Raw genomic sequence first — 21,897 nt, 5'->3', positions numbered from 1 at the left:
ACAAACTTTAACCTTACTAATGAGCATTCTCCTCCATCCATTCATCTCAAAATGTCATTCTGTGGTTGGTTATAGACAGTTGGGGGTACAGAGTCTAAATATTATGTATCTCAGTTTCATCAAACTTCTGATGTCAACATTTCACTTTCAGATGTAAATTTGGGAATGAGTAGGTTGAAGATTAACATTCAAAATGAAAAGGAAGTAATGATTTTTCTCCCAGCACGTGGTGGGAGGTATTACTACAAAATAACTGGAGATTTGATGTATCAATAGTTGTTAACTTTATTAGTGATAGAGTTTTAAAAAGCATTTTTGTTTCATGGACTACAATTTAATGAGATTAGGCCAAGCGTTTCTCTTTAATAAATGAACAAATTCTCTGAGAAGAAGCCAATGGGGGTAGAACCTCACCAGTCCAGAATTTCTAAGGAGGAGGTTTTGGCAAAAGCATTGTTAATCTAGGCCTTTAGATCCTCCAAACATGTGATGTGAGTTACCAGCGAGGGCATTAAAATTGTGAAGTGAGTTCATGGGTTTAGCAAGTTAAATAAAAGTATTGATTGATTCTATAACTTGAGGGCTATGATGCCAGGTAGCTAATTGTTCTAATGTATTCTTCCTCAACTTTTCATCAAAATGTCCACGGAATCTACAAGGAGGTATAAAGTTGCCAAAGCAGAGACCCCTAGAGAACTTATTTATAATTTTCCCTCATCTGAAAGCAATTCAAAGAGTTACATGAGCAATGGATGGGATTGAAAACCTTTCTGAAGCTGCCACATGTTCCTTTTGAAAGAGAAGACATAAGACGACATCATGTGAAGCAGACAGGAAGGCACTCACACCTGCGTCGCTGCATCCCACAGACATGAAACATTAGTAGACCAAAGAGCCCTGCAGAAACACTCTAATCTGTGACAGCCACTCTCCGAGGCAGCCAGTGACAACTCCCCATCCCCAGTTCCACGTCACAAGTATATTCCTTCCATTACCCATTTGGAGAGTACAACCCCCGTGCATGCAAAATGGCAGAATGAGGAAGGGCATAGACAATGACACATTTTTGCTTCATGGAGTGAAAAGATCGTTGAGGTGCAGGTGGACACAGGAAGAACTAGAGAAAAGCACGGTCGGGAGATTGTAGTTGTATCTAACTTTTATGGCAAACATTCATTCACAAAAGAGCTCCCTGGTATGAAGGAATAAATTATTTAATCAGAATGACAAGGTTAAGCTATGGGAGCAGAGGACTGTTATTTTAGCAGAGCCACGGAGTAAGACTGGGTAGAAAATAGGCTGCTTGGGGACTTTCCTGGTGGCGCAGTGGTAAGAATCTGCCTGCTAATGCAGGGGATATGGGTTCAATCCCTGGTCCAGGAAGATCCCACATGCCGCGGAACAATTAAGCCCCTGCGCCACAACTACCAAGCCTGCGCTCTAGAGCCTGCGAGCCACAACTACTGAGCCCACAAATCACAACTACTGAAGCCCATGTGTCTAGAGCCCGAGCTCTGCAACAAGAGAAGCCACCGCAATGAGAAGCCTGTGCACCACAACGAAGAGTAGCCACTGCTCGCCACAACTAGAGAAAGCCCGTGTGCAGCCATGAACACCCAACACAGCCATAAATAAATAAATGAATGAATGAATAAATAAATAAATAAATAAAATTTTAAAAAAAGAAAACAGGCTGCTTAATAAGGAATAAACATCAGGTTTGCCTTGGATGGCCCACGGTGCCAACTGTCAGGAGGATGGAAGAAAGGTCTATGGAGTTGTGAGAGGGAAGAGGGGACAAGTGTTTATTTTTTTAAATTAAAATTGATATGCTTAACAAAATTAATAAAAAAGAAAACAATTAAAATGAAAATAGAGGCACGGCACATGAAAACATATGTTAATGTGCCAAAGCACTTTTCAGAGGCAAATTGATGCCCTTAATAGTATCATTAATACAAAAAGAATAAAATAAATAAGCTGAGCATTAAATTCAAGATATTTAAAAATACACAACAAAATAAGCCTAAAGCAAATGGATCTAGAAAATAATAAATTAAAAAACTGATGAACTAGATAATAGAGTAATAGTCAATTGGTAAATCTAGGAACTAGTTCTTCAAAAAAGAAAACCAAACAAACTAAAAGACACATTTTGAACAAGTTTAATCATGGGGGGAAAAGAGAGAAAGACACTCAAGTACCCATAATAGGATTAAAAAAAAGAACATATACTATGAATAATGGTAAAATTTTTTAAAATAGAAGAATACAATGTGAAGTTTATTATAATACATTTGAAAACTGTATTGAAAGGATAATTTTCTTGGAAAACGTAAGTTACCAGACAGAACATGAAGAAGCAGAACATCAATGGGGCCAATATGATGAGAAAAAGGAAAAGAAAGAGCTTGCCAAGAAATTATCTCCAAAAAAACACCTCCAGGTCCAGACAGTCTTACTGGGGTATTCTTTCAGACTTAACAAGGAAGAGGTAATTCCCACACTTTTTAACTGTTCCATGAAAAAATGGGAAAAAGATTTATAATTCCTGGTGAGCATAACTTCTACTGAAAGCTGAGAACACACACTCCTCTGAAAATTAACAGAATATCAACATGGATATAGATGCATAGTCGTTAGGAAAATGATCAGAAATAAGATTTAATAATGAATTAAATGAATAGCTTCCTATGACCAAGTGGGATTTATGCCAGAAAACAAGAATGTGTGAGCACTACTTAAGCAATTAATAAAATACATCACATCAATAGTCAAAGGACAAAAACCTCCTAATCATGACGTTTAAAAAGGCCATCAAGGGCCTCCCTGGTGGCGCAGTGGTTGAGAATCCGCCTGCCGATGCAGGGGACACGGGTTCATGCCCCGGTCCGGGAAGATCCCACATGCCGCGGAGCGGCTGGGCCCGTGAGCCATGGCCGCTGAGCCTGCGCGTCCGGAGCCTGTGCTCCGCAACGGGAGAGGCCACAACAGTGAGAGGCCCGCGTACCACAAAAAAAAAAAAAAAAGGCCATCAAAATCATATATATATATATATATATATATATATATATATATATATATATATACACACACACACACACACGACAGATGAAACATCATTCTCGTAGTACTTAGAAGTGACAAAGAGAAGTTCACTGAGAATTTGTGTATTCGAGAAATAAGCTTAAATCAAAAAGCCACTAATAATGGATGTGGTTAACCCTTTGAGGAAGTGAAGAAAAGGATTCTATCTGCAAATACGTGAATAAAGGTTGTGATGACATCTCTCACCCACAATTAGCACAGTGGAGGATTTTGTGTTTTCTACAGGGGGTAGGTGTGCCCAGGACACCTCCCCGTTAGTTTGAAAAAGCTGAGTATGTGGCCCAGTCAGGTGGAAGGTCTCTGTCTCTCGGGGGGAACAGGAACCTTTGAAGAGGACTGAGGGACTGATATTTTTAAAGGTGCCATCTGGCAAGCAGGAGAGGAGCTACAGGGAAGGACAGAGGATTTGGGGGGAGAGTCCGAGGGATCAGTGAGCCGGATCTCCTTCTCTTATTCCTGCTGCTTGCTTAGTTTTATCTCTTTTATATATTGGGGTCCAATTATATATTGGAGTGAAGTCTCAATGCTAATTTAAAACAAACAATTTTGAAACTCACTCTAACCAGTAAGTCAGTACGAGCATTAAAAAAATTTTTTTAACACTTTTTCTTTTTTACATTTGAAAAAAATCTCAGCTTCTTTAAGATTATTAGCAAGCACACGTCCTGAAAACAGTTCAATATACAGCATTATTTTGGTGGCTCATATTTCAGCTGTCTGAGTGTGTGTGTATCTCTTAGTCGTACTCTCTCACACACACAGACACAGAATAATCTCCAATAGTTTGTGAAATACTAGGCTCTCTATGAGTACATTGGTGATAATATTAAGAACTGATGCACAGTTGCCAGGGGCCGTGGATCGGAGCTGGGATTAACTGAGGGAATTTTGGGGGGGGCTGATGGAAATATTCTACAACTGGAATGTGGTAATAGTTGCATATATATGCAAATTTACTAAAACCCATTGAAGTGTAGATCTAAAGTGGGTGAATTTTATGTTGCGTTTTATGTTGTGTAAATTATACCTCAATATAGCTTTTGAAAAAATGGAATTGATGAAATATATAGCAATACTCCAATTTTGGTGTATAACAGGACATTTTTTCCAATTTATTGAGATATAATTGACTTATAACTGTGTAAGTTTAAGGTGTACAACGTGATGATTTGATACATGTATATACTGTGAAATGATTACCACAGTACGGTTGGTTAACACTTCCATCACCTCACATAATTACAAGTTGGTTTTTTTTTTTTTTTGTGGTGAGAGCATTTAAGATCTATTCCCTTAGCAACTTTTGAGTGTTTAATATAGTATTGTCAACTGTCCTCACCATGCTGAATATTAGATCCCTAGAACTTATTCATCTTATTACTGGAAGTTTATAGACTTTGACCAGCATCCCCCAATTTTGCCCATCCCCCAGTCCCTGGAAACATGGATTCTGAGTTTTGTTTGGTTCTTTTTAGATTCCACATATAAGTAAGATCATGCAGCATTTGTCTTCCTTTATCTCACTTGTTTCACTTAGCAAAATACCCTCAGGCTCTATCCACATTGTTGCAAACGACAGGATTTCATTCTTTTTTATGCACGAATAATATTCCATTGTGTATGTAAATATATATATACCACATTTTCTTTAACCATTCATCCGTTGATGGACACTTAGGTTGTTTCCATATCTTGACTATTAGTAAAAAAATGCTGCAAGAAATGTGGGGGTGCATATAACTTTTTGAGTTAGTGTTTTCATTTTCTTTGGATAAATACCAAGAAGTGGAATTACTGGAGCATATGGTAAAGTTCTATTTTGAATTTTTTGAGGAACCTCCATACTGTCTCCCATAGCGGCTGCACCAATTTCCATTCCCACCGACAGTGCACAAGGGTTCCCTTTCCTCCACACCCTCACCAGCACTTACTGTGTTGTCATTTATCTTTTCGAGAACGGCCGTTCTAACGGATGTGAGGTGATATCTCATTGCAGTTTTGATTTGCATTTTCCTGGTGATTAGTGATGTTGAGCAGCTTTTCATACACCTGTCGGCCATTTGTGTGTCTTTGGAAAAACGTCTATTTAGGTCCTTTGCCCATTTTTCAGTTGGATTATTCAGGGTATTTTTGCTACTGAGTTGTTGCAATTCCTTATATATTTTGGATAATAACCCTTTATTGGATATGTGGTTTGCGAATGTTTTCTCCGACTCCACAGGTTACCTCTTGATTCTGTCGATTGTTTCTTTTGCTGTGCAGAAGCTTTTAGTTTGATGTGGTCTCCCTTGCTGATGTTTTCTTTTGTTGCTTGTGCTTCCTATTCAAAGTCCTTAGTAGCTTTTTCTAGCTTAAATACATAACACAAACCCTTTTACTCTGCCTTTCATTCACTTTTTAAACTTTTTCTTTCACTGCCCCACTTCATATATTTCAGGCCTTAAATCAACTAAGTTGTGTACAATTTCCTTTACATGCCCTGCACTCTTGAGCGTGATCTTAGTAAACAACGTGGAATCTTCGAGCTGCCAATGACCGTGAAGGTCAGTTCCTCCGGCTATTGGAAGGCAAGCCCCATGAACACCCCCAGCTTACTGGTGAATATGTTTGGTTACACGAAGCCCACCACTTCTCAGGGAATCCATGGGCCTACCTCAGTAAAGATCACGAATGCAGGCAGACCAAAGCGAATAAAATATTGGCGCCTCACGATTGTGTGAAAGAACTGATTTCCCCACTTGCCAAATGCAACATTTGCAAACTGGAAGTCAGGATTTTAAAAGCTCTAAAAAATTTCACAGTCAGCAAAGCAGCAAGGGGGTGAAGTGTTTTGTAGAAAGTAAATCCTACTTTCCTGATAACTTAAGACTATTAATTTACCTTCAACTAATAACTTTCTGAAGTTCACTCATAGATGAATTAAGGGATAACAGATTCTCTTATTATTCCATCCAAAAACCACTTGTATGCTCCTTCCGCAGTCTCAAATAGTTAGGATCGAGTATCTCTTCTGAAGAGTACAAGGAGGCCATTAAGCGGTGAGGCGAAGACTGTATAAAATAAGGAACGGTGGCAGATGTAAATTAAATTCTGTTTTACTCTGGATCTTGACCTGGTTGTGTGATTTAGATTTTCCCCATCCGGAACGTGGGAGGGATACTGCCTTCCTGGAGCACCGCGGTGCCGACCAGTGACGCTCTCTACAAAGTATCTACCATGAGGCCCAGTTCATTGGCATCCAAAAATTGATGCCCATTCCTACAGATAATCCATCCCCTATGCTCTCACTTTTAGTGCTTTTACTTCCTGTTTCAGAGACTCTGGTTTTCAGAGCCCTCTGTAATCTGGAAATCCCTGACGTAGGCAGTGTGATTTTCTACAGCTTTCCCCGTTGAGTCCTGGGTTCCCACTGCTGAAAGATGGTTCTCGGCCCTTTGTGCACGTGCTGTACGGTACAGCACCAAAGCCCACCGGGACGTCCACCCTCCAAACTCATTGCTTGAAACCCAGCCCCATCTTTCAAGGCCCACTTCAGGAGGTTTTGCCTGGGCAGCCACCTATACACTGTCAGACAAACAGGGCCCAAGGATCTCAAGAGGCACCAAGCAGAAGTCTGACATGGAGGTTGGAGCCAGGATTCATCCACTCACTCCCTCATTCATTCATTCAGTACATATTTGAGGAATCTTACTGCTTGCCTGGCATTATTCTAGGCATTGGGATACAGCAGTGAATTAAACCAGCAAAACCCCTGCTGTTATGGAATTACTTTCTTTGCCTACCATGCTACCACGAGGAGAACAACGAAGGAATAAGATTAAAAAGTAAAATATCTATTTTGTTCAGTGGTTATGGTCCATAAGAGAAAAATAAAAGTAGGAAAGGGTACAGGGAACAGGAAGGGTGGCAATTGCACTTGTAAACGGGCAGCCAGGAAAAACACGCAGAAGGTGTTGACTGGGTGAAGATTCAGGGCTGGGAAGGAGGAAGTCAGAGCTACATGGAGGAAAAGCACTCCCGGAGGCAGAGCCTGGAAAATTCTGGAGAGGGCAAGGAGCCTAGGGTGGCTGGAACAGAGCAAGAGGGCTGAGCGGGCAGGCACGAGGTCAGAGAGCTAAAGGGGTCGAGGGGGCGCACCTGGGACGCCACTGGCAAGATTTGGGCTTCCACTCTGAGAGATACGAGAGGCCGTTGGAGAATTCTGAGCAGAGAGGGGTGGCCTGACACACTTTTTTTTTTCTCTTTTTTTGGTAACAGCTTTATTGAGCTACAATGGATATAACCTACAATTCACCCATTGAAAATGCACAGTTCAGTGGTTTTTAGTGTATTCACAGGGCTGTGCAACCACCACCACAACCGATTTTAGAACCGTTTCCTCATCCCCCAAAAAAAGCCTGAACCCTTTAAGCAGTCGCTTCTCCATCCTCCTGTCCTCCTCCACTGCAGCCCAAGGCCACCACTAATCTACTTTCCATCTCTATATGTCTGCCTGTTCTGGACTTTTCATAGAAATGACATCATGTAATATCTACCCTTATGTGTCTGGCCTCCATTTAACGGTGTCTTCAAGATCTGTCCATGTTGTAATATGCATCAGTACTTCATTCCTGTTTCTTGCCAAATAATATTTCCCTGTGTGGTCTACCACATCTTATTTATCCATTCATACATTGATGGACATTTGAGCTATTTCTGCGTTTTTTGGCTAGTATAAGTAACGCTGCTAGGAACACTGGCATGCAACTTTTTGCATGGACATATGCTTACAGTACTCTTGGCTATATATACCCAGGGCCGAAATTGCTGGATCGTATGGTACCTCCGTGTTTTACCTTTAGGGGAAACGTCAGACTGTCTTCCAAAATCGCTGCAGTTCCCACCAGCAGTGTGTGAGTGTTCTGATTTCCTACGTTCTCTCACCAACACTTGTTATTATCTGTCTCTTTATCATTTGGTTTCCTTCTGGAACATTCACAGCAGGGTAGACTCCCGAAGCTAGCCCTTCCTTTGTAGGCGTGTTCAGTGTGCTGGCTGTTTTCGGTTTGCCCCTCCAGATCCTTCTCTGACACACTTTTAACGAGGTCTTTCTCCTGCTGTGCCTAGAACAGATTGCAGGGGGTGTGGCCCCCCCATGAACCACGCCCCCAGCATCCGTACCCTTTCGTAAGCCCCTCCCACACTGAATGTGGGCCGGCCTTGTGACTGACTTTCACCAAAGTATTGATGTGCTTATGAAAGGCTGGCAGCTGCTACATCGGCAACTTTAGGGGCTCTAAGACTCCGTGTCAAGAGTTGGGCTGCCAGGCTGGAGAGCCCACATGGGACAGACCGCAAGGGGACTGACAGGAAAACTATCCAGCTGAACCCCAGCCAACCCCTTCAGAATCACGAGCAATAATAAAACGGGTGTTGTTTTAACCACGAAGTTTCAGGGAGGCTTGTTACAGGGCCACAGATCCCTGGAACGGGCAGCAAGGACAGCAGCAGAAAAACCAGTTCAGGGGGGCTTCCCTGGTGTCGCAGTGGTTGAGAGTCCTCCTGCCGATGCAGGGGACGCGGGTTCGTGCCCCGGTCCGGGAGGATCCGCGGCTGGGCCCGTGAGCCATGGCCGCTGAGCCTGCGCGTCCGGAGCCTGTGCTCCGCAACGGGAGAGGCCACAACAGTGAGAGGCCCGCGTACCGCAAAACAAAACAAAACAAAACAAAACAGTTCAGGGGATGGTGGTGGCTTTGGTCACAGCAGAAGCAGTGGAGAGGGGAGAAGTGACTGGATCCCCCCAGTGTCTTGGAGGCAGAGGATTTTCTGAGGCTGCAAGAGGAAGAGAAATTGAGGATGACAGGAGGCACCACTTGGCATTGAGCTGAGGACAGACCATCTCCATAGGGGACCTCAGGGTCCAACACGGAGGCCTGGCAACCTTCAAGCGGCCCCCTGCAGAGGGCTGGGCAGGGAGGTGGAATCCTGGCCCCAAGCCTTGGGGTGATAACAAAATCAGAAACCAAAGCAGAAGATGGTTGGCCAGACCCCACAGGAATTCTCTGAGCCAAGCAGTCTGGTTCCTGAGTTTTATAAGGTGCCAGTGGCTTCAGACCCGGGCCCTGAAGGAGCCCTCAAAGCTACTGATCTGGCCTGGACACTCTCAACTTGCCTATCACCACGGAGCTTCATCCGCAGCGTTCACTCTGCCTTTCCTAGAAGCCTAATCTCTTTAAGCCGTGCAGGGGGCCTGTTTCCTTCTTCAAGTCCTCACTGCACCTACAGAAGCACTTACACATGAAAGAGCTGAAATGAGTCTTCTCCAATTTAGACAGTGACTTCCTCCTGCCAAAAGCCCTGCAAATTCCTGGCCATTTCCCCTTCATAGAGCCATGGGCGGCTCAGAAATAAAAGATAGTATTTTTATGTGTGAAAACCCGCGTTACTAAATGTCCCACTTCCTCGGGAAGCAGTGCATTATTTTCTCCATCTGGCATATGCTAAATGGTTGTGAAAATACAGGAAGTTCCTGTGAATTTCCTCAAGAAAATCTTGACAGGCTCTGCACTATTTTGGACTATTCTGATTTGTATTATGACATTCAAACTGCAAGAGAATAAGGTAACATAGTATAAAATAATAAAATAAAGTAAAACCTGATCAGGCAGAGTGAAGTTCTCCTTACCTCCTGTGGTAACAAGTGAGAACACTGATATCAACAAAAAAACAAGGCTGAAAACAAAAACGAGGGAAGGGCATGGTTTTGAAATGCATGGGGTTGAAATTAACACAGTCAATTTAAGTTGTTTTATCAACATTTGAGGAACATTTGCTAAAATATTTGGTTTGTTTATATCATGGAATCATGAAGTATCTGAACTCTCTGGAAGCTTAGCATTATTTTAGCCCAGCCTCTTCTCTTTAATAGATGAAGAACCAACCACAAGTCCAGAGAGGTTATCATTTTCCAAAGGTCACACAGCTGCTTAGAGGCAGAGGAAATGCTAGAATCCAATTTTCATAATTCTTTTTTTTTTTTTTTTTTTGTGGTACGCGGGCCTCTCACTGTTGTGGCCTCTCCCACTGCGGAGCACAGGCTCCGGATGCACAGGCTCAGCGGCCATGGCTCACGGGCCCAGCCGCTCCGCGGCATGTGGGATCTTCCCGGACCGGGGCACGAACCCGCATCCCCTGCATCGGCAGGTGGACTCTCAACCACTGCGCCACCAGGGAAGCCCCAATTTTCATAATTCTTAATTCCGTTTTTTGTTTGTTTGTTTTTGCCAGAGAACTCCTGAAATACTTCTGATGTTAGTATAAATATCATTAGTAATATTGGCATAAATGTAAATACTGGTACTGAAATAGCCACACCCGAGCCAGGGAGGGAAGAGGAAGAAATGAGGCAGGGTAAAGCGTCAGGTAAAGTTGAGTGGGGAGATGAGAGCAACCCTATACCTCTCTCACTTTCTTCTCTTGTTTTTGTAGGGAACCACGACAAGGGTGTGACATGAGAAGTCAAAACGTCCTATTGTATAAGGATGGCTCCTCCCAACTCCACATCCTATCACCCAGACCTGGAACTTCACTGGGAAAAAGCCATACAGTATTGGTTAAGCACACAGACCGCATTGATTCCTTTCCTGACTCCATCAATCAGGGCTGTGTGACCTTGGGAAAGTTACCTTACCTCTCTGTTCTTCCATCTCCTCAGCCGGAAAATGGGAATAATAATAATAACACCTACCCCACAGACTGGTTGTAATGATTAAGGCTGATATTTTTAAGGGCTTAGAACAGTGCCTGGCACGTATTAAGTACTATATAAGTATCTGATCGGTAAGTACAAAAGAATTAAACTTATTTCATAGTATTGTGTCCATCTTCCTTGAAATTCTCCTATCATTCTAGGGCTTTTCCTAAGACGGTTCCTGTCCTGTGATCTTCTTTTTTGTCGGCCAGCCCCACCCTCCCATCACCCTGTTCTTAACTGGAGGGTCAGAACAAACATGTAGCACACTTAGAAGTGTAGATAGTGGTCCTGAAGCTGTCACTGCTATCACCACCACCGAAGTGTTAGACTCAGGGAAGATTCATCATCCAACCCAGGGAACTGGTTTCTTACACAGCACAGAACCTTACTGCGTCCAGGTCTGGGGACACTGCCAAGGGTAGCACCCGCAGAACACAGGGCCAACAAGGGTGGGGGAGCTCCCAGTCACACTCACTGGCACATTGCCCAGCTCCTTAGCCCCTGCCCTAGTGTTCGTGATCTAGGAAAAGATTTTTGGCTCCCTGCTATTAGGAAATCTATGTTTTTTGGTTTCGTTTTAATTCAGAATCCTTTCCATACTGTAGTTGTGTGGCTTCTTTCTGCTGGATTAGGTAGCAGCAGAAATTGCATGAGAATTTGGTGATATTTTCTTCTGGCTCTTGCTAGCCATAGCAAATGAGGACATTTTATTTTCTGATGATCTGTATGTATATCCCCAAAGAAGAAAAGTCTTATTCATTCATGAATTCAGTGAATCAACTAATATGCATTAAATACTTTATATGTGCCAAACACTGTGCTTTTTCCTTAGCCTACATCTGTTAGGTGAATTAGTAGGGGGTCAGAGCAGTGACTTAAGTCAGAGCTGGAAATGGAATGGCTTCAAGGACCAGAAAAATGTTGGCAAGTCATGCCAGGTAACAAAAAGGTATAAACAATAGAAAAGTGGGAACTGTGGCAAATTGGTGAGACATACCCCAACTTCTTAAAATATAATTGAATTTTTTAAATTCAAAAATCATCATCCATGCCTAAGAAAATTTGTTGGGATGGTACAACTCAACCAGGGAGCCAATCAGAGTTCTCCAAGTTCTGACCCTCTGTATTTAGGTCTATCCAGGTGAACCTGGAAGACTGGGTTATGCCTGGAGTTGATCTGCAATACTGATCTATAATTCAGCCTCTTGGGAAAGGCTCATGTGCTCTTCCCTAGAACCTATGCTAAGAGGACTTAGGGGAAACTACCACCTCTTCATCTCCCCAGCAGAGTTCCTAAAAGGGAAGACTCTCATCCTGAAGAGAGAGAGGTTTAACAACTGGTGATTGGAGAGGAGGGACAACTGGATGTCACAGGACACAGGAAACTGATTGACTTCTAGCTTTGCCCTGTATACAAAAAAAAAAAAAAATCAAGTATCTGCAAGAAATGGATATGGGAGGGGGCAAAAGTCTCCACCTTTTTGTGCTAGTACTAGAGTATGTGTTAACAAGTGAGGTGAGTCCCGAGTTCACGATTTTAATATTTGTAACAGAACAAAATAGCACCGTGCCAACAGCACAAAAGAAAGAAAGTTCATCACCAGAGTACCCTGAGACCTCAAAGCGACAGGAGCAGTGGATTTAATTGGGAGACAGTGTCTGGAGGGTAATGAAGAAAAGAGTGGATACCAAGGGGTAGAGGAAGTAGACGGAAGTATTCTGGGCATCCACCAAGGTGTGTAGGAAATCCGGTGGAGTCCTTGGCCTAAAGGAACTTTGCTGGAGGGCGCTGAGCGTCAACCAGATCACTACTGTTGCACTGCAGGGCCTGGGAAAGCCCAGGAGGAAACTGAGGGGTGGCCCATTTGGCCCCCTGTCACAGAGTCACAAAGTGAGCAGTTCCGGAGTTGCTTTTAAAGTAGCCAAACCTGTGACAGAAAGTTGAAAACACCTAGAAGAATGTTTAGACTGTTTTTTCCCATGGCTGTGACTCAGCAGCCTGAGAAATCACGTAGAAGCCAACAGCACAAAGAATTTTAAGGGGAGCCTCTGGGTGTCCCAGCTGCAGCACATACTTCCTAGTTTCAATATGACATTTGTATGAACGTAAATAGGCATGAAATTAGATCTTTTTCCCCATGAAATTTGTCGATTTACGATTTCCATAGGGTCCCCCACTTCAGACAAGAACATTAGAATGTGACCTGAAGGCTCTTCTGCCTGTCCTCATAAAGAACCAGATAATTGGTTATTTTTCTCAGCGAGGCACAACTGCTTTCGATTTAACTGGAGACTGGGAATGGGTTCTGTCAGCTGGATGATGATTGGCTCTTCTTTGACATTTCTCCTTTCCCCACCAATGGGTCCCTGTCTCTCTCTCTCTGGGTTGGCATCCCCTCTGCAAACCTGCAGGCATACCTGTTTGTTGGCCTCTCGTGTACCATGTGTCCCCAGAGAAGACCCCCGGTGGCAGCCACCACTGCGTCTGACAGCACACCCCAAATCATTCCGTCCTGTAAGTTTTCCCCCAAATTATGTCCTCTTTTACTTCTGACAGAGTAGTACTTGGTTGATGAATCAACAAATGAACAAGTGAGTGAGGAAATTAATGGATCTCTGTGGAAATATACAGAATGTGCTTATACATTTGTTCCATCTTACATATCTGAAGATAATTCCATGCTTGTACACTTTTAAGGAGGAGAATCCATTCCCTCCTGAGACCATTAGTTCCATTTGGGGTAGATAAATATTTCACACTAATTGGAATTGGAAAAGGAGGCTAAGGGTGGCCCTGCCTAATAAGAAATATTCATCCAGATGAGAAAGAAAATGTCTTATCTTGAAGGGTGTCTCAACAGCAGGCAGAACTCAGAAATAAGAGATACAGGAGTGAGATTCTACAAAGTCTGGATCAACATGCACTAACTCTGAAATTCCCTTGCAGCATTCTTTAGAGGTCTGGGTAAGAGCAGATGAAAGTCCAGGTTAGAATTCTATTTGGAAAGATGGGTCTGGTTCAAATAAAGAAAAATATGTATCACCGTGAGACTGATATTACAGGTGACACCTATGGAAGAAGGCAATAAATAACGTAGTTCATGTGCAGATACAAAATTGGCACAGAGGAAAGGTTGAGTAGGGATGGAGAACCTCTCCCTCAGGACACCTGGAAATGTTAGTCTTTCAAAAGCACAGATTCTGGCACGTCTTGACTTTCTTAGCTCTTATTTGTACCTGCAAACTCTTCCCTGGAACTCAGGTGATGCTGCGAAGTGGATGAGATCAGAACTGAGAAAATGCATCTGTGTATCTTGACATTTTTGATAGCCAGGGAGGAAGAGTTTGGATATACTGGGACACGTATTTTAAGTTATGCAAAAAAACAGATTAAACAGTAAAAGAGAAAAATAAGGATTCCATAGTATGTGGCAGAAAATGAGGGCAACTCAACTGTCAGAGGTGACATTTATTGGAGACTAATGTCATGCCAGACATTGTGCTAAATCCTCTATAAAGATTACCTTATTTAGCAGTCACAATGATCCTGTGATGTAGCTACTATTGCTTTATGGTTCTATAGTAACGCTGAGACTCTTAAGCTACTTGCACAAGATCACCCAGGTGATAAGTAGCAGGATTGGAATTTAAATCCAAGCAGTCTGACTGCACTGTCCTTGCTCCTAACCACTTCAGCAGATTGCCTTCTGTCCTTGTTAGGAAGCTCTCAAAAACATAGTTCTGACTGATTACAGATGATCTCAATGAAAAAATATGAGAATGGCTGTGCTGTAGCAAGAATCTCAGCTCTGGTATCAGATTGGAGCAGATTTTTTAACAGCCTGATTCACCGATTTTCTAATTTGGATACTTGGACAGATATTAATTATCTAACAAGTTATAGTATCTAAATGTAATAAGGTTGGGCTGTACGGCTCAAACAACATCTTCTTAGAACACGGATGTTAGGTGAAAAATTTTAGGTTTTTTCCCATGGAATTCCCTTATATGCTTTTAAAGATAAATGTGCAATATACATGCTCCAATTTTTCTCCAAAATGATGCTAGCCCAAGGGAATCAGTAGTAAATTAATTTTCACAGAAAAGTTTGTAAATAGTGGATCGTGCTTTTTTCATAAGTACTTGGGCACATGACCTGCTATTTCATGTGCATAATAGTTTGTGTTTCATTGACAATTACAGAATTAAATATCTCATGGTGTCCTGTAAAGAACGATATAACTTTTGGATTCTCTGCTCCCTAAATATGCGGAGAACCATTTATGTATAGCAGATGTTTGTAAGTAATGAAATTCTTTGATCATGTTTGCTATTACTACTACCCCAAGGAATCAATTGTGTTGGCTATGAATTAGCACTTCTGTGAATTCAGATATTAGGAGGTTTTGTACTAAGCGGGACTCAGGATAAAAAATAAGTTTTCTGGAATTTCTAAAAATTATATTAGGAAGCCTCAAGTAAAAAATAAACTTGGGCTTCCAAAAATCACTAAACTGTCTAGCACAGGGAACACTTCTCAATACTCTGTAATGACCTATATGGGAAAAGAATCTAAAAAAGAGTGGACATATGTATACCTATAACTGATTCACTTTGCTGTACCACAGAAACAAACACAACATTGTAAATCAACTATACTCCACTAAAAATTTTTTTAAAGTCACTAAAAACCACAAGGGCTACTCCGATGAGACTTTTTAAAAGATGAAGCTCAAATCATTGATTATCATCTATATGAGGGCCATGGGAGTCACACAGATGGAAGGAGCATGACGAAAACTTGCAGAATAGATTATTGATTTATTTTTGATGATATCTGAAGGATAACAGTGAAGGGAAAAGTGTGAGAAGATGGGAGAGGAGAGAATGCATTCAATTTTGAGAAAAGGATACCTGAAATGTATATTAGTTCTGTAAGGTGACTCAGTAAATACATGTGTGAATGGAAACGACTTTAAGAGAGATTTGTATTGGCATGAAGACTGGCTCTGTATTCAACAGCACCTTTTCCAACAACCTTACCAATCTCTCAGTTGTATATTATACATTTGTACCATATTATCAACAATATTATGTTGATAATAGTGTTATCTATTTCTTGGTTTTATATATAATACATTTGTACAATCAACAATATTATCAATTACTTAGTTAAAGGAAAGAGGCTTTATGAGATTTTCAGAAGAAGTCAAATAGAGAGGGTTATGAAATATATGCAACAACAAAATTAGATTTTTAAGAATGATCTCAATAAATTACAGAGTGACAAAACTGAACAACGTGAAATTTAAGAGGTTGAATAGAATATCTACGCTTGCACCAAAAACTCCTCTAGGTTTCATAGAAAAGTAGACGTGGACAAACTTTGGAAGCCATTTTGCTCAATGTCAGTCCCCCCTTCTTAAACATTTCAGCGTGGGCTGTCCACCCCTACTTAAACACTTCCAATTGTGAAAAGTTTACTTTGTAGAGCAGCTAATTTTGTTTTTGAAGTGCTGATTGCTCAAAAGTTTTCATTACTCCTTCCTAAATTCTGTCTACATGGAACAACCGGACCAAACTAAAGCTGTAATCTTTGAATTGACACCCAGAGCACGAGGGCTACATCCTGGCTGCCCAGAATCACCTCATCTTTCACCTCTTCCACCCAAACCATAATCCAAGCTTCTAAGGTTTCCCCACCTAATTCTTTATTAGAATTTATCTATGAGTGCTTGCTTTAGGATTTTCTTTTTCAATCAAAGGACAGCTCACAAATCTAATTTACTGATGTGATCAAATATGCTACTGGATTATCTCTTTCAGCAGTCTTTGTGTGATGTTGTAATTCTCGTGTAATAATGGAATATTCAAATCCCTCTTTGGCCCTCAAATCACATCAAGTGCCTACTTCAGGCAAGAGCAAGTCCATTCCATCAGCTCCACTTCAAACTCCATAATGCAGCTGGCCCCATTTTTGGTCCATTACGCATCTACATTTGGTCAATGTGACCTTTGCAAGCCCAGAGCGGTCTGACCATATCAGAACAACTCATGGCTCCTGTGAGAGCTGGCTTCTATATATAGACTCAATGAGGACTCTTTCTTTTCTCTTCTCCTGGAAAATCATCAGATGCCTTTATTTACTTATTTTTTTAAATTCCTGAAATAATTTCATTTTTAAATACATGAAAACTCAATAGATGAGTGAATAAGAGATGGGATTGGACCTATAACCCAATAATTCCATACGGATAAAGCCTCTGCAAGACAAAAACTATAAATGTTATGAAGCAATAGTTAAGAGGAAAACATGCAGCAGAAGCTCTGGACACACAGTAGCTGCTTTAATAGACACCTGTTGAAAGAACAGGTGACTACAGGCCCACCCTCCAGGCTCCCAAAGACGAAGACTGAGCCACTGTCTTGGCCGGCACTGCAACCCCTGACTGGACAAAATGTCGCAGTTTGCCCTCCAGGAAAGAACGATGTCATCGGTCTCTCCGAGACGTATGATTCCACTTCTCTGGGGTGGAAGGTAGAAATGGAGTTCAGGAGTGATTTCCTTTGCTGCTCAGAAGGAGTTGTTAGTATGCTGAGACTAAGAGTGCTTGTCTTAAATCCTTATGCCAGCTCCATAATTAGGACTCCAGGCTACGTTGGGAGGCTGATGCACCATGCATTTCTTCAGCCATTTCCACCCTTGGGTAGCATTTACAGCAACGCTCCTGACCCAAGAGCCTCATGACTTCACCAGCCATCTCGCCCACCCACTTGACTCCTTCCCTGCCTCAAAAACCTGTTTCCAGGATTGGGTCTGAAATATATGGATAAGCCAGTGTCAGTGACATTGACAGGCCTTGACAGGGCACGGATAACCATTTGCTCCAGGATGGAACAGGTGAGGTGCGGCTGGAATCTGGCCTCAGAACAGAGGTTTGCTGCTGTGGTGGAGGACTGCTCCCTGAGGGAATCCACCAGATTCTAACTGGGGGTGGGGGGGGGCATTCTTTTCAGGGTGTGCCGGGAGTGTGGAGTTTCAAAAAGGATACTCACCATTATCATGGCCAACCACGGAATTTAATTTATGCAGCAATTTTATAGCACATAAAAGGGGAACATTAGATATGTACGTTTTGAAAAGACAATCTGGTTAAATAAACAGCTAAATAAACTTTGTTCTGAATTCACTCACATCAGAAGCATCCGTGTGAGGGGACTGACACACCCACTCCTGGTGGAATGAGCCCAGTCCCAGTGATTAGGGCAACTTCAAGGACACGGATGGATCCTGGCCTATAGTAAGTAGGCGCTTATTAAGTATATGCTTAATATGTCATAGACATCTCAGGAGCAGCCAGCAACACCGCCTGCCCTAATACGCAGCTGGGTTCTGACTCAGGTTTTCTCATTATATGATATTACAATCATGAGAGCCACCTTGGACAAGTGATAAACATATAAGTCCCAGAGCCCTACCACAGGCATCCAGAATCCGAGTCTCCAGGGATGGCCCTGGGAATATGCATGTTTCACTAAGGCCCCAGGTGTATCTCCCATAAGAAGAATTTACATTATAGTTGCTAACATAATCACCTAAATCTACAGCCGGGCTTTTCAAAAATTTAATCAACAGAGTCTAGTTTCCTTAATTCTGCAGGGTGACCTTTTATTCCTTTATTTAACACAGTTGTTGATCTGTACTGCAGATTTTTAGATGGTGAGATTATAAAAACAAGAAAAAAGCAACGCCTGCCATTGAAAACTTGTAGTGTAGGGAAGAGACTGGCACATACAGTACCTAAAACTAAGAAAACATATGGTTTGTTCTGGTGAGAGGAGAGTTCTGGTCAGTGACGCTGAGGTCAGACAGAAGGCAGCAAACTTACTCTGCTTGCATGACTGCATAAGAAAGACTTTCGTGAAGAGGAAGAAGAGTTAGGAGTTAGCTCTCCAGAGGAGAAGGTGCTGCAGGGAAAGAAAACGTACGGAGAACTCTGCATGGAGAGGCCTGGTATGGCATCACCGAGCAAGGATGTGATTCAGCCGGGCATCAATGTAAGGGACATGAAGGGGAGTGACAGAAGACGAAGTGCTGTTTGTCAGGAAATTTGGATTCTATCTTATAGGTGATCAGTTCAACTGGATTTCACCCTATTAGCAAGCAGGGGAATCACATGATGAATTTATCTCTTGAAAAGTTAACACTAGTGACAGAGCAGAGAATGCATGGGGAAACAGTGGGCAAGGACGATGACTAGGAAAGAGTGATAGGGGGCTGCAGCAGGGGACCCTGTAAGAGCTGAGCCTCTGTCAACTTCCTTGCTTCTGAAGGATCATTTCTCCTACCCGAGACCTTGGCACCAGCCTCAGTGGTATGAAGCTCCCTTTAGCAGGGTGTGTAGAAATGTGTCTTTACTTAGATTCGTGGTGCAAAATCTAGGGAAAAAAATGCTTTGTACCTTTGGCTTAGTTGAAAATAAAATGAAACAAACAAAGACAACACAATCTGAGACACTAAGAAATACTTTCAATGCCCCACTCCTTTGGGCTGCCAATTCTTTTTCTCTGTTTCTAGCTTCTGCTTAATCTATGGGGAAAAAAAGAAATTTATGTTCAATGAGTCAACGCAGGATGAAGAAATGACGTGCATTCTGAGTACACTTTGAAAACATTTACTGTGGACTTTGGGTGACAATGATGTGTCAATGTAGATTCATCAAATGTAACTAATGTCCCAGTCTGGTGGGAGATGTTGATAATGGGGGAATCTGGGGGTGGGGGGAGGGCAGAAGGTATACAGGCAAGCTGTACTTCCCTCTCAATTTCGCTGTGATCCTAAAACTGCTCTAAAAAAATAGTCTGTTGATATGTGGAACCTAGAAAATGGTACAGATGAACCGGTTCACAGGGCAGAAATTGAGACACAGATGTAGAGAACACACGTATGGAAACCAAGGGGGTAAAGCTGTGGTGGTGGTGGTGGTGGTGTGATGAGTTGGGTGATTGGGATTGACATGTAGACACTGATGTGTATAAAATGGACGACTAATAAGAACCTGCTGTATAAAAAATAAAATAAAATTCAAAACAATAAAAAATAAAGTATGAAAAAAAAAGCAGCTAGAGTTTGTCCTAAGAATGCTAAAAGGGCTGAACATTAGAAAATCCATTAATATACGTTATTACATTAACAGATTAATATAGAAAATTTATATGATCATCTCAATAAATGCCAAAATACCATTTGCTATAATGTCACCTGATACATGAACAATAAGAACCACAACAGGGCTTCCCTGGTGGCGCAGTGGTTGAGAGTCCGCCTGCCGATGCAGGGAGCGCGGGTTCGTGCCCCGGTCCGGGAGGATCCCACGTGCCGCGGAGCGGCTGGGCCCGTGAGCCATGGCCGCTAAGCCTGCGCGTCCGGAGCCTGTGCTCCGCAACGGGAGAGGCCACAGCGGTGAGAGGCCGGCGTACCGCAAAAAAAAAAAAAAAGAACTACAACAAAACTCTTCAAATTATTTAATAATCTCAAAAAAAGGAGGTCCTAAGTAAGGCACGCTATCCAGAAGCCATTAAGTAGGAGATTCATACATTTTACTACATTAAAATATATGCTGGGCTAAAATATGGTATTCACCACACCAGTGCAAGATGTTAGGAACAGGAGACACTGTGGGTGGTGGGAAATAGCGGGGAGAGTGGGTATATGAGAACCGTCCGCTTTCTCTTCAATTTCTTATAAACCTAAAACTGTTCTAAGAAATAAAGTCGATTAACATTTAAAAAAATAGTCTGTTGAATTTTTTTTTAAAAACAAGTTTCAGAAAACTTTATAAAGTGTGGTTCAATGTTTAAAAAAATATGTGTGTATATATATATATATATATATGTATATATATATGAACTCATTAAACCGTACACTTAAGATCTGTGCATTTACTGCTTGTAAATTACATGTCAATAAAGAAAAAACTATATATGTATATTAAAAATGTGTAACGCATGCTATTTTTCAGGAGATATCTGGCAATTTGTAGCCCTTTTCGGAGTTGGAAGCACCAGCACCCGCAAGCTGATCACAGGAGAGCTGTAGAGAGCTTTGGGGTCCCTGTCTCTTACGGTCGTGAAACGCAATCTAACTTTTCTACAAAGTGATAATGGTTTTAGTTTAAACAACTGGTATAGATATAAAGGGATACTGGGTGCTTAAACAGCAACCTTCTTATAAATCCCTAACTTCCTGAATCCAGGGCAGAACCTGTGTCCTAACACACATTTTCTTTTTTTCCCAGAAAAATGATACATACAGCTCACATTTCGAATTTTTAAACCATATTTGAAAACCAAGCCTCCTTACTCTGTAATCTCATCTCACATGTATATACATTTCTCACTCTCTGTTCATAGAGAGAGACACAAAGTGAGGAAAGTCACTCTTACGATGCCCTTTTTCTTATATGAGCAAAAGCACCTTTGAAAAGATTAAAAAAGAGACTTTCGGCTACATGTGTGAGCTGAATGCTCCATCATGTTCTTTCATCGCAGTGACTGTGGCCTCCCTAAGTAAATGGACTCCATGGGAACCCACGCACATCTCAGCACGGATGGCTGTGCTATGTGTTTGTCCACATCTCCATGTCTATGTTACACGCCATCTCAATCTCTATACGTACTACCTGAGCATTTGTTATGTGGGGCTTGCCCTGCCTCGGCAGACTCCGTGAAGAGTAACTGACCTCCTCTGTTTGTGATAACAAAAGATCTCTGTTCCCAAACAAGAAGGGCCCTCAATCCTCTGGAGAGGACACTTGGAGAGAGTCCAGGCTGACACTTGACCCCCACTCCTCTGAGGTGAAAGGCAGCACGCACCGCGTCACCCTTTCCCCTTGCACTTAATCAGCCCCAGTCCTGATAAATAAATGCGTGTGTCTGGAGGAACCCCGAGGGCACCATGTCTGTGCCTGCCCTCCGAGCTCTCCCAGACTAAACAGCCAGGTCTGCAGGAGAGCAGAGCTGTCGCCACCAGACCCGCTTTGACCCGTTCAGAGGCT

This window comes from Kogia breviceps, chromosome 9 (assembly GCF_026419965.1).
Source record: "Kogia breviceps isolate mKogBre1 chromosome 9, mKogBre1 haplotype 1, whole genome shotgun sequence".
In the NCBI taxonomy this organism is placed as follows: Eukaryota; Metazoa; Chordata; class Mammalia; order Artiodactyla; family Physeteridae; genus Kogia; species Kogia breviceps.
Note: the sequence above shows the minus strand (reverse complement) of the source record.